General features: G+C 35.8%; 1 protein-coding gene across 5 annotated transcripts in view; it reads right to left on the minus strand.

The window, feature by feature from the left end:
- The window catches only part of LOC123529641 (synapsin-like), a 173,275-nt gene that overhangs the window by 132,009 nt on the left and 15,504 nt on the right, over window positions 1-25,762 (minus strand). The window contains exon 1 of one of the 5 annotated variants that reach the window (XM_045310048.2): window positions 3,271-3,379. The exons of the other annotated variants lie outside the window; for them this stretch is intronic. The gene's annotated coding sequence lies outside the window, so the exon portion shown is untranslated. Of the gene's footprint in view, window positions 1-3,270; window positions 3,380-25,762 lie in introns of those variants that run through there. 5 annotated transcript variants of the gene reach the window in all.

The following is a 25,762-nucleotide window of genomic DNA, read 5'->3' on the forward strand; positions in this document are numbered from 1 at the left end:
TATTTACTTTTGTGAACTTTTTTCAATGAAAAATACCCATAGTGAAGAATATTTTTTTTTAATTTTGAAAAAACTCTTTCATAGATGTTTTTCTTTTTCTCCTTGTGTATAGATAATTGTATTGTGAGCATAAAAATGGCTAAAAATGTATGGGTCACCAGGCTAAATTATATGTTAAGACCGCTAGAAAGCAACACCTGTTCGGACGGAAATGGCGCGAACCTGGCCTAATTGATTACATGTATGTCTGCTAAAAGTTTAAAAAAAAGTTTTAAAAATTCTTAATTCTTTCTATAATTGAATACTAAAATAATCTGAACGGTGATATTGTCTTATCAGTACTAAGTCAATTATCTTACATTATATGAACAACACTGTCTTTGTACTAAAATGCAATGTGAAAACACAACCACAAAAATAGCAAGATACCTGTCAGGCATGATACTTGTCAATACAACATAAACCAGTGATTACTGATATAACTTATCAAAAATGTTATTTCATTCAAATTTCCTCATATTTAAGATTGTCTGTAACATGTTTCAACAAATGTTGACTTCAGTCCAGTTTTTCATAGAAAGTGTCAGCTGCGCAGAAAGATGCGCATAAAAAACTATAGGAATTCCCTTTAAGATTGGGCCAAAAATGTGACCTCTAGAGTGTTAACAAGCTTTTCCTTTGATGTGACCTAGTGTTTGATCCTAGATGACCCAATATCGAACTTGTCCAAGATTTTATTGAGGGTAACATTCTGACCAAGTTTCATTAAGATTGGGCCAAAATTTTGACCTCTAGAGTGTTAACAAGCTTTTCCTTTGATTTGACCTGGTGACCTAGTTTTTGACCCCAGATGACCCAATATCGAACTTGTCCAAGATTTTATTGAGGGTAACATTCTGACCAAGTTTCATTAAGATTGGGCCACAAATGTGACCTCTAGAGTGTTAACAAGCTTTTCCTTTGATTTGACCTGGTGACCTAGTTTTTGACCCCAGATGACCCAATATCAAACTCGTTCAAGATTTTATTGAGGGTAACATTCTGACCAAGTTTCATGAAGATTGGGCCAAAATTATGACCTCTAGAGTGTTAACAAACTTTTCCTTTGATTTGACCTGATGACCTGGTTTTTGACCCCAGATGACCCAATATCAAATTCATCCAAGATTTTATTGAGGGTAACATTCTGACCAAGTTTCATTAAGATTGGGCCAAAAATGTGACCTCTAGAGTGTTAACAGTCAAATTGTTGACGACGGACGGACGACGGACACAGGGCGATCACTTAAACTCACCTCTGAGCACTTTGTGCTCAGGTGAGCTAAAAAATTAATAAAGGGCCATAACTTTGTGAAATATCATTCAAATGGAACATGCTTTGCCATGCACAACTTGACTTAAAACCAATGATAATTACAAGGTTTGATAAAAGACTGGCATACAAGGACCGAGAAACAGCGCAGACAATATTTTTCCATATACATATAAAGAAAAAATTGATAAAGTGAAAAATTGTCCAAATAGAACCTGCTTCGCATGTGCATAACTAGGCTTGGTACTGATAATAATTACAAGCTTAGATGGAAATCTGGCAAATAATTGCTGAGAAATAGCCAGGACAAATTTTTTCCATGGAAATGGGTAGGTAGAGTTTTTCATTTATTTCTATCGATACAAAGCCAATCCTTGCAACTAGTCTAAACTGAACTTGGCAGTTATGTTCAGGAATCACCGAATGGACATGGCTAACATTTACAACTTCTAGGCTGAAAACGATTGTTATATTTTTAGAAATTCCCTAACAATTTCTGGATCTTCATTAAATTTTGTCAAACCAACTGATTAAAGTTTACACAGATTGTTCATAAACAAAGACATTTACATAAAACTTTTGAATTTTATTAGATTTTTCAGACTGGAGAAATTGTTAGGGAATTTCTAAAAATATAACAATTGTTTTTAGACCAAAAGTTGTACTCCACTATCAAAAACTGGAAAAGTTGTCATGTGACAAAACCTCTAGTCTTTGTGACTCTATACCCAACAGAAAATTCAGATGTAAAGTTCAATGTCCACTTCATGTTAATGATATATACCAGGTTTCATTTCAACTGGATAGAAATGATACAAGTTTAGTACACAAGAGTGTGTGACAACTGATAGAATATGAGAGATGAATGGTTCAAGCACTATATGCCTTCATAGACTTTGTCATCAGAGACAGAAGAAATAGTCAACTGAAAACTCTTAGCATGGCTCAATTTGCATATTCTGCAATAGATAACGTTAATTATGACGTCAAATTACTGCATGACTTCAGGTCCATTACTACTCAGGTAAGTGAAGTCCAGCATAATTTTTATCAAAATGTTTTAATAAGCCTGTAAGAATGAAAGCAATCAAGGCCGTCTTGTGGTTTATTGTCTTAATTACCATGGTTTATTTTTCAGATGTTTAGATATTTAACCACTCCAGCTAATGCCCACAGCCCACATGTGGTTCAATTCCCTGACCTGTATTATATCAAGCAACAAACCACAAAGAGGCTTTGATTATTTGATAAGTACCCAACTACATATGATTAATCATGTGTCATTCCAACAATCTGAACAAAAATGCAAGTTTTATTACAGTATGAAGCTTCTGAATTCACTTATTCCCAATCTATCCTGGAGACCCAATCAAGATAGCTAAAGGGAGGTAATACTAAATTTTCTAATGAATTTCTGACAAATACAATATAATATTACTTATATTCCTATCATTCTGCAGGCAAACTATGTTTATTGAATTTATACATAGGCTAAAATAACTGACTATCTTTGTTGGGCAACCAGGATAGGAAAATAAAGTTTTAAAAATACTTCCTGTATTAAACACTCAGACAATACAAATAAATGTAAATGATCATTGTTAACCCTTAGCCTGCTAGCGGCGATTGGTTTTGCCTTTGCGACCAGTGCAGACCAAGATCAGCCTGCACATCCGTGCAGTCTGATCATGGTCTACACTGTTCGCTATTCAGTCAGTAAATTTTTAGTAAACACCCCTTCAAATGATAAATGGTACTGCCCAAATTGGAAGTTGGACCAGTCCATAATAGAAATTTAGCATGGTAAGGGTTAAACTTTCTAACAAATCCATTACTTGATCAAAACCTGATTTACCACCTTTTAGTCAGCTCTCCCAGTAAAAACTTACTTCATTTGCTTTATGTCTGACAGTCTGACTTATCACCCAAATACTCAGTTATATATCAAATATACTTACTGTCACTATTACAACTGTTTATTCCAATATCGGATACACTTATGCATAACAAAGTATGTTCAGCAAATAAAATGTGAAGAATATAACAAGTACAATAGCCACACTGTACAAGCCAAGGCAATAACTAATGAGCCTCCACTTTGAGTAAAGAAAGTGTCAGCTTGGTATTGGAAATCAATCCAAGAGTATACCTCTTCTGCTATAATTGCCATGTTTGGCACCAACATAAACCCCATCTTGCAAGTTTTTGCATTAAATGGTTTGATAGATTTAGTTGGGGAATTAGCTATGAACCCTGGAGAGTATGTTAGTTAATACAGTCTGCACACAGAAGACAAATGTCATTCTTGAAAATCCTTCAGAAATATTGTTGTCTACAACAGTTTACTGTTGTGTAACAACCATTAACCTTTAGCCTGCTGGCGGCAAGTTATTCTGCCTTTGCCACCAGTGCAGACCAAGATTAGCCTGCACATCCGTGCAGGCTAATCATGGTCTGCACTGTTCGCTATTCAGTTAGTAAATTTTCAGTGACCACCCCTTTGAATAATAAATGGCATTGCCCAAATTGAACGCTGGATCAGTTCATTTTAGAAATTTAGCATGGTAAAGGTTAATAGTTAACTGGGATTATTTTAATACCAGCACTTATGGTTAGCTGTTCAAATCGTACTGCTGAAAGTATACTACGATTATCAATTTAATGACATGTGTCCTTGCATATCACAGCAAATGTAATACTTATACTAGCACTGTTATACACAATGAAGTACATAAGTGCAAGTCTAGATTAACTCCTATTATACACAATGAAGTACATAAGTGCAAGTCTAGATTAACTCCTATTATACACCCTGAAGTACACAAAAGTGCAAGTCTAGTATTAACTCCTATTATACACCCTGAAGTACACAAAAGTGCAAGTCTAGTATTAACTCCTATTATACATGCTGAAGTACACAAGAGTGCAAGTCTAGTATTAACTCCTATTATACATGCTGAAGTACACAAAAGTGCAAGTCTAGTATTAACTCCTATCATACACCCTGAAGTTAACATGAGTGCAAGTCTAGTTTTAACTCCTATCATACACGCTGAAGTACACAAGAGTGCAAGACTAGTAATAACTCTTATCATACACGCTGAAGTACACAAGAGTGCGAGTCTAGTAATAACTCCTATCATACACGCTGAAGTACACAAGAGTGCGAGTCTAGTATTAACTCCTATCATACACGCTGAAGTACACAAGAGTGCGAGTCTAGTATTAATTCCTATTATACACGCTGAAATACACATAGCACAAGTCTAGTAATAACTCCTATTATACATGCTGAAGTACACAAGAGTGCAAGTCTAGTATTAACTCCTATTATACATGCTGAAGTACACAAAAGTGCAAGTCTAGTATTAACTCCTATCATACACCCTGAAGTTAACATGAGTGCAAGTCTAGTTTTAACTCCTATCATACACGCTGAAGTACACAAGAGTGCAAGATTAGTAATAACTCCTATCATACACGCTGAAGTACACAAGAGTGCGAGTCTAGTAATAACTCCTATCATACACGCTGAAGTACACAAGAGTGCGAGTCTAGTATTAACTCCTATCATACACGCTGAAGTACACAAGAGTGCGAGTCTAGTATTAATTCCTATTATACACGCTGAAATACACATAGCGCAAGTCTAGTAATAACTCCTATTATACATGCTGAAGTACACAAGAGTGCAAGTCTAGTATTAACTCCTATTATACACACTGAAGTACACAAGAGTACAAGTCTAGTATTAACTCCTATTATACACACTGAAGTACACAAGAGTGCAAGTCTTGTATTAACTCCTATTATACACACTGGAGTACACAAGATATGTATCCCATTTGGTTTTTTGCCCATAAATATTTTTCTAGCAAAGTGATTGCCATATAATTTTTCTTCTGGGTGGGGTTTAGTATACGGAAGGTTTTGAGGGCAAAATTTAAGCAGGCGCAGGGCAATTACATCTGTTGATAAAAATGTTGCTTATTTTCAGTAATACCGCTTCACAGAGGATAAGTTTTTCTCATTTTCACAAAATTCAATCACAAATAGAAATCTCATCAGTTTTTCTGCGAAATGTTTACCACATATGTACTACCGGAAGCACAACATATGATTTTAAGCGGTGCCCATTTGGGAATACATAATGTTGGATCCCCTCATCTCCATGTTAAGTTATTTATGGTGCCCAAAGCATGTTGTTGTGCTAAAGCAACCTACGTATTATTACTACTAGCTGTATAATATTCCCTTTAGTACCAAGAAATGCTGTCCAAAAATGACAATTAAGTGGTCATTTCTCCATTAAAAATCTTCAAACAGGGAAATGCTTTACTCTATTTGGACAGCTGCTTTATCAATTTTTAATTTACTATTTTCATATAAATTAAACACAGTACTGCAAGACTGTATAAAATCAAACTTAACCAGCTCAAACATTCAAGCAAAACAAGAGCACCGCAATGCAGAGCAATATACGCCCAAAAGTATGACCTTTGACCCCTAAGTGTGACCTTGACCTTGTAGCCAGCCATCCAAAACATGCACTCTGCACATCGTCTCGATGTTGTGAACAATTGTGTCAAATTTCTTCGAAATTCTTCAAGGGGTAAAAGAGTTACCGAGTGAAGACCTTTGACCCCTAAGTGTGACCTTGACCTTGAAGCGGGACATCAAGAACATGCGCTCTGCACGTCATCTCAATGTGGTGGGCATTTGTGCCAAGGATTTTGACAAAGGCAAGATAACAGGGAGATATTGGCACAGTGGTTCGCAGGTTGGACTACAATATCAGCAATCCGGGTTTGATTCCCAGTGGCGGTTGATATCCTGTCTAGTGTTCAGCACTGGGTGAATTTTTACTTAAACTGGAACTGTTTCATGCAGTATTGGACTAGACTGAATACTTGGAAGTAAATATGACACCTGCCATGGTATCAACAGTTTTCTGGAAATAATTTTTTCTCCCCATTCCAGGTGGGGCTTCATCATCAACCTATGCTAAACAAAAAACCTTTAACATTTAATGTTGTAGTGCAGCTGAGTTGCAAATGCTACAACTTTACAGTCTGAAACTGGTGGTAGGTTTCAAGTATATTTTGGTTGCCATATAAATATAAACGACCAGTTTCAAGATCTTTCATCATGAATAATTATTTTTGGTCATGACGAATAATTATTTTCGACAAAATAATACTATGCTGAGCTGAATATGTTTTGAGGAAGTCATGGTGATATTGGTGCAGATGAGTGGCACTGACGTCCAGAGTTTGGCTAAAAGTGATCTTTCTTTAAAATTTAGACATAAAAAATGCCAAATCAAGAATAAACAAGAGCTCCGCCAAGCAGGGCAATATACGCCCAAAGGGTTATATCAGAGGAAGGGGGCAAAATTTAAAGAACTTGACTGTTAAAATCCAAAGGACAGGAACAACAAATGGGAAGAAATTCCCCAAAAATTTCTAAGTCCACAAAAAAAAATCCTTACCAGGTACAGATATGCAAAATTACACTTAAAAATTGGAGGTACCATCCATGTTGTACCACAGAAAAGTGGTCTCGTTTATTCTCTATGACCAATAATAAAAAAAGTTACCGTACATAACCGCTTATAAGACGCACTCGCTTATAAGATGCATCCCGACATTGGACATGCAATCTGTGGTCTTTTCCACTAACCCTCATATAAGACGTGGTCATTTTTTGGTATCAACAATGTCAAATATTTGTAGAAATGCATTATTTTTCGAACATGATGTGTTTTGGGAAAAATAAAATGGTAAAATCGCCGATTTTTTTTGCAAAAAAAAAATGCAAACTTCGGTTATTAAATTTTAAAATATATAATCAGCTTATATACAATTATTTTTCTGTGATAAATACATTGAAATGAATTAGAAACGGAGAACTTACGTCTACAAAACAGCTGATATTTTGACGATATTTGTCGATGTTGCACAATGAAATAGAATAAAGTATTTTTAAAAATATTTTTATGTATAATAAAATGCATAAGAATAACCAAAATACGGCGAAAATACGTCTAGAAAAAATTGGCGTTATTCACCAAGATTATTCAAAACTTTGCAGACTTGTTTTATTAAACGTAAATCCTTTTTTGTATGTAATAAAATACATTTTAGCTCCTAAGAAACGGCGAAATTACGTGTACAAATTGACCGAAATTTTGACAATATTTGCCGATGTTACTCAACGAAATAAAATAAAGTATTTTAAAATAATATCGGCGACTTTATTGCTGGGCTTTCAAATACGACATGTGTCAATCAATCATAGCTTGACATCTGTCAGTCAAATACAGGTATGCCCACTTCGTTATATTATCCAATCGTGTTCGAGTTTCGAGTAGCTAGCCATCTCTACATGCCCGTCATTTGGCAAGAAGATTAGTCCAAAATTATGCAAAATAATTTCCGTTCGCCATTCTTTGAAGATGCCGAAGTTTGACATCAATCAGTGTCAATCACAAAGCTGTTTATTTGCGGATCTGAAGCATCAAATATTTCATAACGAGTGTGTTTTAACACCCTAAAACAGTTCTCTGTAATTGGCACCAATTACCTTTTAATTGTTTTCGGTTTGCAGGCTGTGAAAATATTTCTATGTTCCATTACAATTTACAAGTTAATTTAGAGCCAATACATTCTGGTGTTTTAAAAGGAAAAATAATAAATTTGTACAAAAAACAAACTTTTTTGAATCGTAAAATAAATTAGTATTGATTTTTATAGTGGGCCGAAATACGGTAGGTGCAGTTAAAGATTTTATCACCGCTATGTAAATGGCAGCCGAAAAACGAAAGTAGCGGTTTGCAGTGACAGATATAAAAATGTACTGAGCTGTAATTTGAAGATTTTTTAAGATTTTCTTTTAATTTTAGTGTAGAACGCGCTTATAAGATGCGTCCCACTCTTTGGCCCGGAAATATGACTCCTAAAAATGCGTCTTATAAGCGGTTATGTACGGTACAAAATTGGCCAGTTTTTGAAAGGAACCAAGACAGTATGCCAATACAAGTTGTGTGCAAGTCTGATTAAAGTTGATTGCAAAATGTGGTCTCTATCATGTTCACAAGCAAAAAATAGCAAATTCTGGCCCTTTAAGGGGCCATAACTCTAGAACCCATGATGGGATCTGGCCAGTTTTCGAAAGGAACTGAGATATTATGCAAATACAAGTTGTATGTAAATCTGATTAAAGTTGATTGCAAAATGTGGTCTCTATCGTGTTCACAAGCCAAAAGTAGTAAATTTTTGGCCCTTTAAGGGGCAATAACTCTAGAACCCATGATGGGATCTGGCCAGTTTTCGAAAGGAACCGAGATATTATGCAAATACAACTTGTGTGCAAATTTGATTAAAGTTTATTGCAAAAGTTGGTCTCTATCATGTTCACAAGCCAAAAATAGTAAATTTTGGCCCTTTAAGGTGTTATAACTCTGGAACCCATGATGGGATCTGGCCAGTTTTCGAAAGGAACCGAGATATTATGCCAATACAAGTTTTGTGCAAGTTTGATAAAAATTGATTGCAAACTGTGGTCTCTAGGTCTATCTTGTTCACAAGAAATTGTGAACAGACGACAGACGAAGGGCGGTCACAAAAGCTCACCTTGTCACTATGTGACAAGTGAGCTAAAAATGCATATCAGTTCATGACAATGGACAATTGTGTGAAGTTTCAATTCATTCCCATTAGTGGATACTGAGATACCAGCTTACATACAAAAATTTAACCAAAAACTGCCAAGACAAAAAAGGTACATAATTTTGTAAAAATGCAAAGTAGAGTTATGTACGCTGTGCATTACATGTCAGATCATGACAGAGAATAAGTGTGTGAAGTTTCAATCCATTCCCATAAGTGGTTACTGAGACACCAGCTTAACAAAAACTTGACCAAATTGGGAAGCTGACGCCGATGCAGACACGACGCATGAGTCAGTCCAATAGCTCTATCTATTCTTTGAATAGTCAAGCTAAAAATCATCTGAGAAATGTTTTTCACTGTCTGACTAGCACTTATTTGCATCTAAACAACTTCTAGCCCACTTTCTAGAGATGGTACCGTAGGCTACTTATTAAACAACAACAACAACAAATCAAGTGCAAAACTGAAGCGCATATCGCTTATCTCACGCTAGCAATATTTCAACATATAGCACCGTACAGTAAATATGGGAACTTTTCACAGCGAAACCGGCTTCGTTATTTTGATGGATTAGCTAAAGAAAGGTGATTGTCATTTCTTTTTAACTAACATAACCATTTTATTTATACTAAAGAACGTCTGCATTATATTAAAAGAAGTTTCTGTGTTAAACAGCAGATTCCGCAAGGTAAATGTGATTCCGTACGCCTCAGTCAATATGCAAATTAGGTACATTTGTAAACACAAGGTGCATGTCATAAAACGTGAAATAACTTCTTTCGGCACAGTTTTTGGTATGGTTTTGGTGTGACCATCAGATAGAATATAGTTACATTTTTATATCGCTCTGTTTTTAACTTTTGAGGCCTTGATTATTCTTGGCAAACGAATTTGGTAAAATGTTGAGGGATTTGATGTCATAAAATTCTTATAGTCTATTGATATTTTTTCTCGCGAATAATGTTTCCTTTCCTATGATCATACAGTACCTGTAAATTATTGGCAGTCATGAATAAAAATAATTGTCTTTGAATTATTTTGTTCGAAAATGAAAGATATTGCTCAAGTTTTTTGTTTGAATGATTATTCATAGATCTTGAAGTAAACTATATTTTTGGGAAACATATCTGAATCTATGCGTACTTTGTTCACATAACTAAATAGTCCTAGAAGAGACATCTGTCACTGACTTCACTTTTCCAAGTAGGACTAAATTTTTTGGATTAAATATTGCCTTTCAGCATGAAAAAATGAAGTATCAATGTTAAACCATTATATAATTGAGGTACTCCAGTATTAAGTTTTAAACAGAAAATAATAACAGATGCTCTCTGAAATTTTAGGTACCATGTCTACACTTTCTAACAATGTTTAAAAGAGGCTAATGAAGGATCATTTTACTATGTGATATATGAATTTTTTATGATACAAGGGTTAAGAAGTTACAATGCTGGCAGCAAGTGATTCTGCCTTTGCGACCAGTGCAGACCAAGATCAGCCTGCACATCTGTGCAACCTGATCATGGTCTGCACTGTTTGCTATTCAGTCAGTATATTTTCAGTGAACATCCCTTTGAATAATAAGTGGTACTGCCAAAACTGAATGATGGACCAGTCCATTTTAGAAATTTAGCAGGGTAAGAAGAAACATATACTAAATGTCCAAGGACTGGGTATGTTCAGGCCCAGGAAGAGTAAAGAAGTTGGGGAGTATCTGAATCAAAGGACAAGTCCGGTAAATATTCTTTCTTAATCTCATCCATTTTCTATATAAAACTATAAAACAGGATATATTTTACTATAAAGTATAAAGTTATCTTCTATCTTGCCCATGACAAGAAAATCTTAAATTGTTCACATTATTCACTATTACAAGTCTCAATGCTCAAAGAGGGAAAACGTAACATATTTCTATTTCCTGCCAATAGAAAGAAAAAGACTTGTACAATAATTGAAGTTTACAGAAAGCCTTTAATCATTGTTGATCAATAGCATTAGATTATGTTAAACCAAATACAGCAGCACAAAATGATAAATTTGGAAAACCAGATGCAATTGGAACTGCTCCAAGAAATCTGAAATTTCCCGGACTATGGAAGAGCATCTCTTTTATCAATAATCTGTATCAGCTATAACCAGTGAATGTTCTCCCAATTTATCAATACATATTTTCCTTCTTGCAATCACAATATTAGGTAACTGTCTAATGCAGAGAAAAAGGTGAAAGTATACTGGCTACATGTATTTCTTAAAATTTGGAAAGCAAATCTGTATGAAGACATGTTCGAATCATATATTCTACTGCTTTTTAACCCTTAGACTGCTAAATTTCTAAAATGGACTGGTCCATCATTCAATTTGGGCAATACCATTTCTTATTCGAAGGGGTGTTCACTGAAAATTTACTGACTGAATAGCTAACAGTGCAGACTGATCTTGGTCTGCACTGGTCACAAAGGCAGAATCATTTTCTGCCAGCAGGATTGTTCGTTTCTCAGATCTTCAAAATTGAAATTGTGGAGGTGGGAAACAATAAGAACTGATCCTCAATATTTTTATCTAACTATGACATAATATATCATCCGATATTTTACTTCCCTGTCTAGAACATTTTGGTTCTTTAGCAAGAATGAGCACATGTACATTTAAAACCTGAACAGGAGTCTTAAATTTTGCTCGTCACTTTTATAAAGACCAAACTGATAACCTAAAACTAAACAAGGCTCTGGGCCTCTGTTGGTGTCCAGCTGGGGTAAGGGATGGATCCCTCGGCCATGTTAAACTACTGAATAAGTTTTTGATTCAATTTAAAGATTCTATTTTTTGATTCCACATGAATGTATCTCTAAATAAAAGGTCAAACTGTGCCAAAGCTGCTCAGCTGAGGAGAACCTTGACCTTTTGACCTTGCTTCTGACAGTTTGTTGAGCATCTATTAAGCAGATCATTTAAAACTTCTTTTTTATTTTTGTTGTTGTGGCCCAAAAACGCACAACAATAAGTGCAAATTAGCAAGGTCCCACCAAAGGTGCAAAGATCAAGTTTGGTCCATCATATTCATGAGGAGTTGTTTAAAGACAGCTCCTACCTACAGTCAGTTTGCTTGTTAACAAAAGTAAAATACAAAACAATAGGGTCATGATGACACTGGATCACTCACCTGAGTAATATGAGCTACATGTTTCAAATGTCAAACTGATGATTTTTAGAATTTTTTTTGGAAGATTTCTGATGTACAATCAAGTAACCCCTGGGGCGGGGCCAATTTTATCCAGGGGGTCATGATTTGAACAAATTTGTAGAAGTCTACTAGGCAATGCTACATATCAAATATCTAAGATCTAGGCTTTCTGGTTTATTTTCAGCAAATTCATAAAGATTTCCCTATGTACAATCAAGTAACCCCTGGGGCTGGGTCAATTTGACCCTGGGGGGGGGGGGGGGGGGGCAAAGATTTTAACAAATTTTGTAGAGGTCCACTAGGCAATGCTACAGGTCAAATATCTAAGCTCTAGGCCTTCTGGTTTATTTTTAGAAAATTTTGAAGATTTTTCTATGTACAATCAAGTAACCCCATAGGGCAGGGTCAATTTGACCCCGGAGGTCATGATTTGAACAAATTTTGTAGAGGTCCACTATGCAATGCTACATGTCAAATATGTAAGCTCTAGGCCTTATGGTTTATTTTTAGAAACTTTTTGAAGGTTTTCCTATGTAAAATCAAGTGACCCCTGGGGCGGGGTCATGATTTGAACAAATTTTGTAGAAGTCCACTAGGCAATGCTACATGTCAAATATCTAAGCTCTAGGCCTTCTGGTTTATTTTTTTAAAAAATTTGAAGATTTTCCTATAGAAATCTATGTAAAATCAAGTGACCCCTGGGGCGGGGTCAATTTTGACCCCGGGGTCATGATTTGAACAATTTTAGTAGAGGTCCACTAGGCAATGCTTCACACCAAATATCTAAGCTCTAGGGCTTCTGGTTTTTGAGAAGAAGATTTTTAAAGTTTTTCCTTTCGGTTGCCATGGCAACCAGAGTTCTGCATGGAATTCAATTCTTTGAACAATTTTTGTAGAGCTTCACCCAAGGAACATTCCTGTGAAGTTTGGATGAAATTGGCCTAGCGGTTTATGAGGAGATGTCATTTAAAGTAAAAGTTTATGGACGGACAACGGATGACGGACAATGGACAATGGACAATGGATGCCGGACGCCGGGTGATCACAATAGCTCACCCTAAGCCTCTGGCTCATGTGAGCTTAAAATACCATGGATCAAGTTTAGCAAAGATTTTTGCAAAGGTTTCATGAGAAGAAGTTTTTTATAAGACTCTTCTGTTTTTAGCTCTAAATAGGAACATGCAATGATGAGATAGGAACATGCAATGATGTTACAATGCTGCTACAGACTAAGTGGTTTATGAGATACTGCGTACAGGGTTTTTATATTGTTAACTTTTGTGGTCTCTAAACAGGACCAAGTACAAGGATGCTATAGACAAAGTTTGGTAAAAAGCCTTCACGTGGTTCATGAGAACAAGCTGTTCAACGGTTTTCCTATTTCTAGTTTTGGTGGCCTTTCAAAGGGTAAAAGTGAAACCATTTGAAGAAATATTAGAGAGGACTATGTTACAGACTAAGTTTGGTGATGAACAATCATCTTGTTTATGAAAAGAAGTTAAGACTTTTTTTCATTTTTAGCCCTGACAGTACGTAACAGGAACAATTGGAAACATTAGAACAAAACTGAGATGACCTTACAAGGATACTACATACCAAGTTTGATGAAGAACCACCTAGTGGTTCACGGAAGATGTTGTTAATAGACTTTTCTATTTCCAGCTCAGGTGCCCTTAAAACCAGCCAAGCTAAAACATCTGAAGAAACTTAAGAGAGAGAGGACTATGCCAGGATGTTACTGGCAAAGTTTGGTGTAATTCTGCCCAGTAGTTCCAGAGGAGGAGATGTTTAAGTAACAAGAGGACCATGATGGTCCTGAATCGCTCACCTCTTCCCACATGACCCAGTTTTGAGTATGACATCGTTTTTTCTATTATTTGACATAGTGACCTAGTTTTTGAGCTCATGTGACCCAGTTTTGAACTTGACCTAGATATTATCAAGGTATAAATTCTGACCAATTTTCAAGAAGATCCATTGAAAAATATGGTCTCTAGAGAGGTCACAAGGTTTTTCTATTATTTGACCTATTGACCTAGTTTTCGAAGGACCGTGACCCTGTTTTAAATTTTATCTAGATATCATCAAGGTGAACATTCTCACTAATTTTCATGAAGATCTCATGAAAAATATGGCCTCTAGAGAGGTCACAAGGTTTTTCAATTTTTATACCTACTGGCCTAGTTTTTGACCGCACGTGACCCAGTTTCAAATCTGACCTAGATATCATCAAGGTGAACATTCAGATCAATTTTCATGAAGATCCATTGAAAAATATGGCCTCTAGAGAGTTCAAAAGATTTTAATAATTTAAGACCTACTGACCTAGTTTTTGACCGCAGTTTACCCAGTTTCAAACTTGACCTAGATATCATCAAGGTGAACATTCAGACCAACTTTCATACAGATCCCATGAAAAGTATGGCCTCTAGAGAGGTCAAAAGGTTTTTTTATTATTTGACCTACTGACCTAGCTTTTTAAGGCATGTGACCCAGTTTCAAATTTGACCTAGATATCATCAAGGTGAACATTCTGACCAATTTTTATGGAGATCCATTCATAAGTATGGCCTCTAGAGACGTCACAAGGTTTTTCTATTTTTAGACCTACTGACCTAGTTTTTGACCGTACCTGACCCTGTTTCGAACTTGACCTAGATATCATCAAGATAACATTCAGACCAACTTTCATACAGATCCCATGAAAAATATGGCCTTTAGAGAGGTCACAAGGTTTTTCTATTATTTGACCTACTGACCTAGTTTTTGAAGGCACGTGACCCACTTTCGAAACTGACCTAGATATCATCAAGATGAACATTCAGACCAACTTTCATAGAGATCCCATGAAAAATATGGCCTCTAGAGAGGTCACAAGGTTTTTCTATTATTTCACCTACTGACCTAGTTTTTGAAGGCACGTGACCCACTTTCGAACTTGACCTAGATATCATCAAGGTGAACATTCTGACCAATTTTCATGAAGATCTCATGAAATATATGGCCTCTAGAGAGGTCACAAAGTTTTTCTATTTTTAGACCTAATGACCTAGTTTTTGACCACACGTGACCCAGTTTCGAACTTGACCTAGATATCATCAAGATGAACATTCAGACCAACTTTCATACAAATCCCATGAAAAATGTGGCCTTCAGAGAGGTCACAAAGTTTTTCTATTATTTCACCTACTGACCTAGTTTTTGATGTCACGTGACCAAGTTTCGAACTTGACGTAGATATCATCAAGGTGAACGTTCTGACTAATTTTCATGAAGATCTTGTGAAATATATGGCCTCTAGAGCGGTCACAAGGTTTTTCTATTTTTAGACCTACTGACCTAGTTTTTGATGACACGTGACCCAGTTTCGAACTTGACCTAGATATCATCAAGGTGAACATTCTGACCAATTTTCATGAAGATCTTGTAAAATATATGGCCTCTAGAGAGTTCACAAGGTTTTTCTATTTTTAGACCTACTGACCTAGTTTTTGAAGGCACATGACCCAGTTTCGAACTTGTCCTAGATATCATCAAGATGAACATTCTGACCAACTTTCATAAAGGTCCCATGAAAGATGTGACCTCTAGAGTGGTCACAAGCAAAAGTTTACGGACGCATGCACGCACGGACGGACGGACACACGGATGGACGACGGACACCGCGCGATCACAAAAGCTCACCTTGTCACTTTGTGACAGGTGAGCTAAAAATGTTGATGCAGGATGTCAGAAGACAGAAGGTGGATCATTCACCTACACAAACAGCTTACCTTGAACAAAGATCAGGTGTAAATACAATGTTGAAGCCGGATGCAGAATGATAGATGAAGGATCATCAACATTTAACTTTGTTCAGGTGAAAACTCATGTGAAATTCAGGTTGTTAAGTCTTTTGTATTGTTTGAATACTGCCTTATGCAACTCTGTCTATAGAACAATGCAGTATTATATTTCAATTAACAATGATCTACAGAAATAAGACACAAAATTTTAATATATAAAACAGCATTGACGACTTTAATATCTGATTTTGATCCTGTCTGGAATGCTTACAATACACAATTCCTATTATAAACCAGAAATGAAAATGATTTTTAGTAAAAGAAAAGCAGGAATATTGGTGGAGTGAGAGCAAGAACTGTAGGCAAGCTCAAGTGTATTTCACATCTCTACCCCCAACCCCAACCCCATTACCCTTTGCAAAAGTATTTTTTCAAGGATTCATAGCAGCAGAATAGTATTATAGCTGCAGACGTATATAGGGATGGCCCCAATGACCTAATAGTCTTCAACATTGAGCCGTGCCATGAGAAAACCAACATAGTGGGTTTGCTACCAGCATGGATCCAGACCAGCCTGCGCATCCGCGCAGTCTGGTCAGGATCCATGCTGTTCGCTAACAGTTTCTCCAATTCCAATAGACTTTAAAAGCGAGCAGCATGGATCCTGACCAGACTGTACGGATGCGCAGGCTGGTCTGGATCCATGCTGGTCGCAAACCCACTATGTTGGTTTTCTCATGGCGCGGCTCATTTTGATACATTTGAAACTTCTGTTGTGAGGTCAAAACAATGTCAATGCATCTTTAGACATTATTTGTAGCATTTGGTCAAAATTTACATCTTTTCTGAATGACATCGCCACTTAAGCATAATTCTATCACAAATACTTACCAGTACTTACCATCAGAAAATAATATCTGATCATCAAAATCCATAATTTGTCAAATTTCAATTACTATTTGTAATTCTGCCAATCTGTGAATTGAAAAGTCAATGAACAGAAGCCACATTAGCACAATCAAGCAAAAGAAATGCAGAATTGGTTTGATCAAGTCAGCTCATAAAATGTAATGAAACGTGTGATCAACCTCATTCCTACCACCAAATCCACACTGTCCCCCTCTTCACTCAAACATGGCTTCTATCATACAGTGACGCAATGAATTGATCTTATTATGCGTCAATATACTAACAAGCTTTGTATAGTGGACATTAAATTTTCTGATCACTATAGAACAAAGGATACTCCCTGAAGGATCAAGTGGTCAGATGCATTGTGTTTTATCATTGTTTTTTTTTATTTAACATCACACTTTCTAGCTTTTGATGCTGCAAGAAGTCCCCCTCCTGGCATTATTTCAGGAATGAATGGGCACCTTGGAGGAATCAGTCCAGTCTTCTTTCAGCCAGCTTCCTTACATGAAAGAGGTGAGGTGGAAGAGATTTGAAGCACTGGCACCTGACCAGAAAAAAACTATATAACTATGTTTAGAAATGCATTAAATGAGAATCAATTGTGGAAGGCCTTCAAAGGTTATAGTTCTTGCACTGCTTGTTATTCGTAACCATTGATCATGATGTAAACTTTATCAATCTAACTGTTAGAATTATGGTTTTTCTGTAATGCATTTCCTCTCACAGATAACTATATACTTTCCAAAAATTTCTGTGTAAATATCTACAGTACGGTACTCTTTAGATATGCCCCAGAAATGAAAAAAAAAATGTACAAATTTAAAGGAAAAATAATTTGAAAACTATTCAAAAAAGAATAATTGTAATACTCATGTGCTCTGTACTTCATCTCATTGATATATGTCTACATTCAAAGTTCCATTTAAATATTGTAAGTCTTTCTCTATTTACATTCTGGACAAAAAAAAACAAAAAACAAAAAACAAGCTGTCAGAAGACAGCAGTCAATGGACAGCAACACTCGACTTTTCAACAGCCTTGTAACTTAGAAGAAAGTTAATTGAATGAATACAGAAGTTAAACAAGAGCTGTCTCCATAGGATGACACATGCCCCTGATGGCACTTTGAATGAATAGTTATGGCCGATGTTAGAGTTTAGGACCTTTGACCTACAGAGCTGGGTCTTGCGCACGACACGTCATCTTACTGTGTCACACATTCACGGGTAGTTATTTTAAAATCCATGCATGAATGACAATGATATGGACCGGACACGCCCATCAATGCACTATCATGAAAAATGACGTTTAATGTCTAAGTGTGACCTTGACCTTTGAGCTACGGACCTGAGTCTTGTGTGCGACACGTCGTCTTACTGTGGTACACATTCATGCCAAGTTATTTGAAAATCCATCCATCGGTGACAAAGATATGGACCGGACACGCCCATCAATGCACTATCCTTTAACCTCTAAGTGTGACCTTGACCTTTGAGCTACGGACCTGGGTCTTGCGTGCGACACGTCGTCTTACTGTGGTACACATTCATGCCAAGTTATTTGAAAATCCATCCATCGATGACAAAAATATGGACCGGACACACCCATCAATGCACTATCCTTTAACGTCTAAGTGTGACCTTGACCTTTGAGCTACGGACCTGGGTCTTGCGCGCGACACGTCGTCTTACTGTGGTACACATACATGCCAAGTTATTTGAAAATCCATCCATCGATGACAAAGATATGGAACGGACACGCCCATCAATGCACTATCCTTTAATGTCTAAGTGTGACCTTGACCTTTGAGCTACAGACCTGGGTCTTGCGCGCGACACGTCGTCTTACTGTGGTACACATTCATGCCAAGTTATTTGAAAATCCATCCATCGATGACAAAGATATGGACCGGACACGAAAATTGCGGACAGACTGACAGACCGTCAGACTGACAGACGGACAGACGGTTCAAAAACTATATGCCTCCCTTCGGGGGCATAAAAAGGGGCATAATTTTGTGAAACTGCAAAACAGATATGTAACCTGCGAAATGCATGTAAGATCATGTAACAGCGGAGAAGTGTGTGAAGTTTCAATCCATTCCTGTTGGTGGGTACTGAGAATTGTTACCTTACATATAAAAAAAACTTCACCAAAAACTGAAGTCGAAAAAGGGGCATCATTTTGTAAAAATGCAAAACAGAGTTATTGAACCTGTGCTCTGCAAGTAAGCTCATCACAATTAATAAGTTGGTAAAGTTTCAGTCCATTCCTCCAAGTGGTTACTGAGATACCAGCTTACATTAAAATAACTTAACGAAATTGGAACGCTGATGAATGGGTGAGTGCAATATAGCTCTACATTTTCTTCAAATAGTCGAGCTACAAAGGAGATAATTTAACCTCTATTCATTAAAGTGTTATCATTCTTGCAATTGCACTTCCTCTTATCTGTTTAAAGTTTCACTGAACTTTTTTTGGTATTTTTTGGAGATGTGATCAGGTCAAGAAAATTGTGACAGATGGGTAATCGGCAAAAAGTAGTAATGTCTATTTAGGGCAAAATAAAGGTGATCACTCCCTTACATTGATGTTACTTCTAAAACTAATGATCTTCAGGGCATTTCTAGATTGATTAACAGGACAATTTCCTGCACAAGATGAAATCATTACAACATTAATGACCTCTACACATTCTAAATACCATGCTATCAATCAGCCTGTACTAAGAAGCTTTCACAAAAATCAATTTTCCTGGAAGAAATCTCCTTTTTTCCTAATCAGCTATGTCAAAATTAGGCTAAAATAATCACAAATTTTCCCTTTAACCACCTACAGGATCAGCAGAGCTTTGTTCATGAAACCAATATTATAGACAAGAGGTATAATCCAGATAATGATCGTTTCTTGCAATATACTGCCTTCCATCTAACTAGATATCCAGATCATCCAGACTATAATCAATAACTGAATTATTACCAAGTCATAGACACCATTAATTTACTTTAAAAAGAAATATGACAAATTTTAGCCCAAACCAATTACAAAAACACTAGAATTACACAGAAAGTAGACTGAAATAGATTACCGTTAAAGTGATACTATTATTAGCATTAAACTCTTGAAGGAGGGCTAAAATTTAAATTAAGCCAGTAATACACAAAGCTGTAAGACTTGATAAGGAATTTAGTACTCCCCAGAGTTTCTCCTTGATCGGGGAAGTAATCAAGATTTAAAGGGAGGCAATTCAGCAGAAATCTTTATAAAGTTGAACTGTGTTAACAAGCCTAATGATCAATTATCAGAACTGCTAAAACAAATTATGAATGCAGATTTGCTTAATATGAACTCACATCACAACCACAAGGTCAGTAGTGATGAGAAAACTCAATTATCATGTGATTATACTTGCCAAAATAAGAACCGCATCATTTTCTATATTTCTGTATCATATCAGATAGCTGTCCTGAAAGGTGGTATAACTTTATGAGGACTTCAGAATAATATAATGTTATCATCAGTCTGATATCAAATAAACGGCCACAGGCATATTTTTTGTAGAGCAATACTATAACAAGAGCCCTGCAAAGCGGAGCAATATACGCCCAAAGGTATGACATTTGACCCCTAAGTGTGACTATGACCTTGAAGCGAGCCATCCAAAGAATGGGCTCTTCATATCATCTCGATGTGGTGAACATTTTTGTCAAGTTTCTTCAAAATCCTTCCAGGGGTTCAAGAGTTACATTGCGGACACAAAATAATTGCTAACGGACAGACAGACAGATGGACACCAGCATCATAACATATTACGTCCCATTGAGCATAACATAAATAGGTTGAATGGATGGTGAAACAACAAACCATCAAACCTGTATTTAGCAGCCAGCCAAGGCAGTGACACAATTTGGCTGCTTAATTAAGACAAGATGAAATTAGAACTGAAAGTCAACAATTAAAGTTAGCCGACTGACTGGCTTATGGCATATGGCTGTCTAATACAGGTGTCCACTAATGCAGGTTTAACTGTATATTGACTAAAAGGATTACTGATTTACAAGTACATTTAGTTTGGATATCCCTGAGTTTTGCATATATAATCACAGTATTACAATACAGATGCATAATATTAAAATTTTTGCCCTAAAGAAATTTGGCATCTGACTATAACGTATAGTATAACCATATAAGAATGCAAGAAAAAGCCGTGCCAGCATAGTTATAGATATGAGCCACACCATGAATAAACCAACATAGTGCATTTGTGACCAGCAATGAATCCAAACCAGCCTGCGCATACATGTAGTCTGGTCAGGATCCATGCTGTTCGCTAACGGTTTCTCTAATTGCAATAGGCTTTGAAAGCGAACAGCATGGATCCTGACCAGACTGCACGGATGTGCAGGCTGGTCTGGATCCATGCTGGTCACAAATGCACTATGTTGGTTTTCTCATGGTGCAGCTCATATATCCAAAACTTAAGTACAAATAAACACCATGTTTTGAAATGTCTTTCTATTGTAATAAAACTTGTAATTCAACTGTTGTTTGATTATTCTCACTTCAAACTTACATATACAATGTGAGAATACATAAAATATGTTCAAAGTATATAATGCATGTTTAACGACATTGTCTCAATTTACAATGAAATACTGTCGAAAAATGGCATTAAAACCCTTTGCGACCAGTGCAGACCAAGATCAGCCTGCACATCCGTGCAGGCTGATCATGGTCTGCACTGTTCGCTATTCAGTCAGTAAATTTTCAGTAAACACCCCTTAGAATACTAAATGGTACTGCCCAAACTGAATGATGGAACAGTCCATTATAGAAATTTAACAGGCTAAGGGTTAACTTAAACTTTATCTGTAGAAGTATCTTTGCTGTCTCATCTTTCTACAAAGATTTAGTTCCAATACTTTTAAGTGATCTTTTCAGAACTATGGTAAAAAAATAACCTTTGCTCATGTTGACAGCAGAATTTCTAATTTAAGATGGCTTTCATCTACTTCCTTATCTAGATTTCAAAGCATGAGTTTTGAATCAATACTAACCTTATTTGACACAGCTTTGTTTCATGTTCACCTTATTTGACTAAATTCATATTGACTCAGATTTGGCACACGTTTACTTGACTAAGATCTGGTACATGTTTACCTTACTCAACTCAGATTTACCACATGTTTACCTTACTTGACTAAGCTTTATTTCTAATTTACCTTTATACGTGCTGAAACTTTGTGCATATTTATCATATTTTACTCAGATTTAACACATAATTACCTTATTATAATCAAATAAGGCATGTGTTAACTTGTCTCTGATTTAGTGAATGTTTACCTTACTTCAATCTGATTTAATGCATTTTTACCTGACTGGACACATATTTAGTGCATATTTACCTTACTTGGCTCAGATTTAGTGAGTCTTTACCTTACTTGACTCAAGGACATTAGAAATGATACTTGACTTAGAATCAGTGTGTATTTAACTAACTTTTATCTTACTGCACTCATGTTTAGTGAATGTTTAATACATTAACTTTAAGCTAACTTAATGCAGATTTACCTTACCTGACGCAGATTAATAAACACATGTTCACATTTAGTGCATGTTTACCTTACTAGACTAAAATTTAGCACATGTTTATCTTACTTGACTGAAATTTTGTGTGGGTTTACCTCACCTGACTCAGATTTAGTGCAATTGTGTCTGATTATTTAGTATGTATTTATCTAACTTGACTTAAAATTAATGTATAGTTAATTTACTTGACACAAAATTTAGTGCATGTTTACCTCACTTGACTTAGATTTAGGGCATGTTTACCTCTCTTGACTTAGATTTAGTAAATGTTTACCTCTCCTGACACTGATTTAGTAAATGTTTACTTTACTTGATTCAGATTTAGCTTTGTGTTTGCATTCCTTGAATCAGATTTAGTACCTATGTGCCTGATAATACCCTGAACAAATCCTGCTCCTTTCACAGACACTTTCTGCATAATCTATCATTTTGCAAACTGAAAGTAATATGTTCCTTATTGAAGCTGGCAACCAGTTCAGTATTTAATCAGTTCCTTTTTAACATGCAAGCTATTGATTTTTTTCTTTAACCCTTAGCCTGCTAAATTTCTATAATGGACTGTTCCATCATTCAGTTTGGGCAATACCATTTATTATTCGAAGGGGTGTTCACTGAAAATTTACTGACTGAATAGCGAACAGTGCAGACCATGATCAGCCTGCACGGATGTGCAGGCTGATCTTGGTCTGCACTGGTCGCAAAGGCAAAGGCAAAACCAATCGGTGCCAGCAGGCTAAGGGTTAAAAGATTTGTCACAGGCATTCTTAAAATGGGCTGTTAAACAGATGTTATATTTCTGTATTAGTCTTGTATAAAATTTATGTCAAATAACAACACCAAACACATTTCAAATCAGGTAACAATCAACTTAAGGTTCTTCCGCAAATTGAACTTAGAAATTCATGTGAAAAATCAGAATCCTCGAAACAGCTTTCGAAATGCAATAACACAAAAAATATATGATAAAAGTTGAAAAGATATATCTGTAGGTAAACTTGCGAGCATGAAAGCTACGTTGAACCCTATCTCCACAGTGCTTTGGAAGAAAATGAGTGAACATTTTTGGTGCAAAATTTCGGTATCGTATGCAACCTAAATTGCTATAAAATATTTACTTTCAAATCAAAGAAATGCCAAAATAGTGCACACGAGCGTTACTTTTTCAAGAAAATGTCGTTAAACATTCTAATGCGCAAAACACGTGCACAGTTTTTCTAAAATATTTCGCCGCCATGTTTATTTCAAGGAATTAAATATATGATTGTTCTTTTACCTCAGTTACATTTCATCTTGATGCCCTATTGCATGCTTCCTTTTTGCTTGCTTTTTAGTCCTCTTGTTGCTATTTATTTTTATATCTTTTCAATTTTCAGTTCCAGTTTTGGTTAGCTAGTCAGCATGCCAATAGACTATGTATTTTTAACCTTGTTTTACAATGATTCAGTCTTTAGCTCCAGCTTTTGTCAGCTAGTTTGCATGCCGCTGGACTATACTGTATCTTGACTCTCTGTGAGATAGTTGCTGATCAGTTCTTCACAAATCTAATTTGAGGGGATATTTGATTTCTTAAGACTATTTTTCTTCCCTGTCGCACTTTTGTGCTGGTTTTGCAATTTCAGTTTCTTATTTACATGTAGTTTTATAGCAGTTTTTAGGCCATTGGTCAGGATCAGCAGCTCTCCCACAGATTTTTAAAATTTTAAATGTGCTTTAAATGTGCTTAAATGTGCTATATTTCATGTGCTTTTAGATTATATGTGTATACTTATTATATGTGTGGGCAAGTGCATACATGTATGTATGCTCGTAAATATGTATATGTATGTTATGTAATGTATATATGTGCATGCGTATGTATGTGTATGGGTGTACGTGTAGATATGTATATGGAAATAGTGTCGAAAATGATTAATTTTAATAGTATATTATCTTACTTTGGACCCTTACTTTGCTTGTCATTGTTTGTTTTTTAAAACCATATGTAATGTTTTAAATATGTATATGTATTTTATAATCATAACTTAATCTTTTAGTTACAGGCTGTTTTGTTATATTTATTTGCTTCTTATGTCTTTGTTAAATAGTCGGCAAATAGCTTATTACTAATGCTAATGTTATATTGTTAAAACATCCGACTCAAAATAAAGATTCTTGTATCTTGTATCTTGTCTTGATTTCCTTACTGAAATATATATGCCTCCTTATTCATTGTTAGAGATATCCAGTTAGTATAGTTTAGCACTGCCCGATCTCCTTGATCTGTTACCGATCCTTTACATTTAAAGAATAAACGCAATGTGTAATGATAGTTTTTCGCTTTACACACCACCTTTGGACAAGAAAGGCGTTTCACTTAAAATGTGTAAGCATCCGCTGGCAAAATATTATTGAAAGATCGGAACTTTTTCTAAAATTAAGTTCAATTTCAATCATTTTCAAAAACTGGAAATATTGCACATTGTGTTGAATACATAAATAAAACAAAAATCCCCAAAATAAACCATTTCAGAACTTTTCCGGGAACTATAAGTTTCAGCCGAACAACGCATTTCAGGATGACACAAAACTGGTTTCTCTTTTTAAAGTTTGTAAACAGTGTCAAAGTTCACCTGAGGAACATTGCTGAAAAAGTAAAAGTGCTTACTTGTTTCAGTTTTACATCCTGTAGAAAACGATCAACGTTCAACTTTAAATGCATAGATGTTCTAAAATTATTCCAATATCAAAAACCGTCCGATCTTTTCCGTGATAAATAAAACGAAGCAAATTTAACTATTTGTTTACACTTTAACCATGTGAAATTAAAGGCATGTACTATCACGAGACTCCCGTGCATTTTGAACCTCGTGGTGAATAAACTGAATTTACTTTAAAGTATGGTGTCTCAGTTGAGCCAGTTATTTGTTAATTTCAGAGAACATACATTAAAGAAGTGTTTATGAGATTATGCATTTGTATGGATATTTACTAGTCTGCTTTATATTAACGACGATAGAAAACAAGTGTGCACTCGGCAAATAGCAAGTATAATACTAGTATACTGAAACTGATCCCAATGTTCGTAATTTTCAGAATGATAAAGAGCTCGTTATCCTTGGTTTCGTAGACAGTGTTAGTACTGGACCGCTGCTTCCGCTGTCAACACCGCAGTAATCACTAATGTAAAGTCAGTGTCCATTTCTATGCCTGAATTTCAATACACATTTATTATCAGTTTAAATCTATGAAAGTGTGAAAAAATATCGTTGTTTAACGAAGAACCAAGAAACAGAAAGGTTACTTTTGAGATACTGCTGATTTTAATCAT

The sequence above is a fragment of the Mercenaria mercenaria genome, chromosome 13 (genome assembly GCF_021730395.1).
Source record: "Mercenaria mercenaria strain notata chromosome 13, MADL_Memer_1, whole genome shotgun sequence".
NCBI classification, from domain to species: Eukaryota; Metazoa; Mollusca; class Bivalvia; order Venerida; family Veneridae; genus Mercenaria; species Mercenaria mercenaria.